The following is a 3,141-nucleotide window of genomic DNA, read 5'->3' as shown; positions in this document are numbered from 1 at the left end:
TCTTGGAAATCTGAACACACTTCTCCCATCCTTTATTTTTACTTCCTGAAAGCTAAGGAGAAGCCCATCTGAGTTGTTTCCCATGCCCCTTTTCCTTCTGTGGGCATGATGGTTGTCTAAGCTGCATCCCTTCTGTCATTCTCAAAGACCATTGCACATTTTTCCTGACCTTGGAAGGAGCAATAAAATTTCCCTCCGAAGAATCCAAAGTCCTTTCCAAAACAATCCAAGATATTGACTTATCACATGCTGCCCAAGGATCCAAATTATTATAGTCAAGGTATCTTGAAATTAAAACGAATTATGTTTAGTCTGTAACTGTAATTCTCTAACAGAATTGGAGTATGAAGTCTGGATTAGAATAAAATCAAAGATTCTCAGGATGGTGCTGCACAGAACAAACTAGATAATGTCTTATTCTGACCCCAACATTTCTCGGCCTGTGAGTTGTAACAACGGTATACAAAAATGAAGTCCAACCTTATAAACTATTTTACCATGAAACAGAATTTTAGCCAACAGCTTCACTTTTTAGGCTTTTTGGAAGATAGCTACCAAATCTTGGTTCTTTTAACAATCTTTGTTCAACTTCTCTTTCTCATAAGAAAGAAAGAGAGAAGAGAAGAAAAAAAGAGAAAAAAACACTTCTCTTTTAATATTACTAGCACATGTTTCTTTTAAGGAAGGACACATATACAGTAAATTTACAATTCTGCTTTTACTATTTGGTTAAGATGAACTTAATTGTTGTTTTTTTCAAATGTTCAATTGCACATTACTTTATTTATTTATTTATTTATTTATTTAAATTCCATTTATATCCCGCCCTTCTTCGAAGACTCAGGGCGGCTTACAAGCTTAGCAGTAGCCTTCATTCTATGTATATGCCTGCTTATTAGGGCTTTCACACACACACCCAAGCGGCATTATTACAAAGTCAGCTTAATTGCCCCCAACAATCTGGGTCCTCATTTTACCTACCTCGGAAGGATGGAAGGCTGAGTCAACCTTGAGCCTGGTGGGACTCGAACCTGCACTAATTGCAGGCAGCTGGTGTTAGAGAGGCATTAGCCCACTGCTCCACCAAGGCCCTTACTTGAGTATATTCCAAAAATATCACCCTACATAAATGGATTTCAGGTTATGTGAAAGTCCATTTATACAAGCAAGAGTTTCCTCTGTCGATAGATGTTTATGCTTCATAATGAAGATGAGAATTAGCGATATGACTGACCTTTATACAATTGAATGCACAAACCTGTTTGGCTGAATAGATGTAAGATAGCAGAGGAAAACATCTACTTGGTTTCACATTATCTTGTGGCTCATTAGATATTCTCTTGGCAGAAAAAAAAGGATGCAATTTTCTTTAATTCTGTATTAAGATGGTATATTGTCATTATACAACAAGTAAGAAAGATACAATTAATGGATGTCACCTAATGCTTTTAACTACATGAATTTAGACAGTTGAAGTCATAGAAATCTGACCATTTACTTGTGTAATTTTAGAATATTTATCATAATTTATAATTGGTTGTATATCTAGTTGTTTAGAAAATAGAACAAAACTACTGTTACTTTGTTCTTCTGCTTTCAGTGTTGAGCAGGCATTTCATAGTTGCTAACAGTTATACTTAAGTATTCAGCAAGTGCATGCATAATACAAAGAGCTCTCTTATGAAATTCATATAAGATTATGGACTTGTACTAAAAGCCTTTGCATATTTTATGATGTATCATACTGGTGAATTCAACTGATATACAGTTATGCACAGATGAGAAGCTAAGTGGGCATTAGGTAATGGTTTTGATTCTTATTTTGCTTTCTGTGCCACCCATAAAACAACAATATAAAGCTGTGTACTCTTGATTTTCCAAAATTCCATATACCTTTATATTCTTTTTGGCAATTGTATGCATCTGTGTTTTGTTTTGCTAAGCTAAAATGTGGGCAGAAGAAAAACACACATATGAAATAAAAGTGGATAGCAATAGAATAATTGATTGAAAAGATAATTTCTACAGAAGAGCCAATAAAACAAGATATAGCAATATTTTATAAAGGAATATAATACAGGATAAAATTTTATTTCCCTTTGGTAGCTGGGAGCTTTTGATCTCATGAAAGAATGTTCAAATATACCTAATACTAATTGAGAGCATGAATTATAAATGCAATGAGCTTCCAGAAATTTTTGTTTATCAGAACATGAGAAACTATGGCAAACTTTATTTTAAAATTGTAGTTCTACTGGCTCTTGAGCAAAAGTTGTGTTTCCAGCAAATGGGGTATAAATCACTTCAGAGAACTTTTATTTCTTTAATGGTCAAGAAGAAGTGGAGCCTTTCCACTGTGTTCAAACCTGTTTAAAATGAAATAAGTTCAACATCAAAGGAGTGTATTCCCAAAGTATTCAGTAGTTCAATAATGATTTAAAAGAGTTTTCATGCTGATTGGATCTTTTTTTTGTCAAAGCAGTAAAAACACTCTTGCACAGAATCATGTACAGAATCTTCTTCTTTTGCCTCAGATCTCTGTTATTTAACTTTATTGATTTGCTATACAGGGTAAGGAATCTCAAAGTATATTCTCACCTGGAAGAAAAAGCTTCTTAAGAATGTCCTTTTTGAATGACAGTTTTAATAATCAGTTTTGAGCTAGAACATGTCAGCCCTCAAAATATGGCTAACACATTATGGGTAAAGCACATTGCAGAGTGCTTTAATATATTTAAAGTACAAGAAAAGCACTCATTCATCTCATAAGGGAGGTGAGGGAGGAGCCCTTGCAGGGGCGGGCCGAGGAGTTTAGTCATCATCTTGCAGACAAAATCGCTCAGATTCAGGCCAGTCTGGACTCTGACTGGGCAGAGACTGATGGGGAGGAAACGAGCGGTCTTGAGAATGTCATTTGGAGTGAATTCGATCCTGTGACCCCGGATGAGGTGGACAGGACCATGAGGAGACTGAGCTCCATCATGTGTTTATTGGACCCGTGCCACTCCTGGCTGGTGTATTCAGCTTGGGAGGAGACATGAGGCTGTTTCCGGCAGTAATAACTGCTTCTTTGAGAGAGGGTACCTTCCCTACCGCCTTGAAAGAGGCGGTGGTGAGGCCCCTTCTCAAGAAGCCTGCTCT

The sequence above is a fragment of the Vipera ursinii genome, assembly GCF_947247035.1.
Source record: "Vipera ursinii genome assembly, chromosome: 4".
NCBI classification, from domain to species: domain Eukaryota; kingdom Metazoa; phylum Chordata; class Lepidosauria; order Squamata; family Viperidae; genus Vipera; species Vipera ursinii.
The sequence above is the reverse complement of the archived record's forward strand: the minus strand, read 5'-3'. Positions refer to the sequence as shown.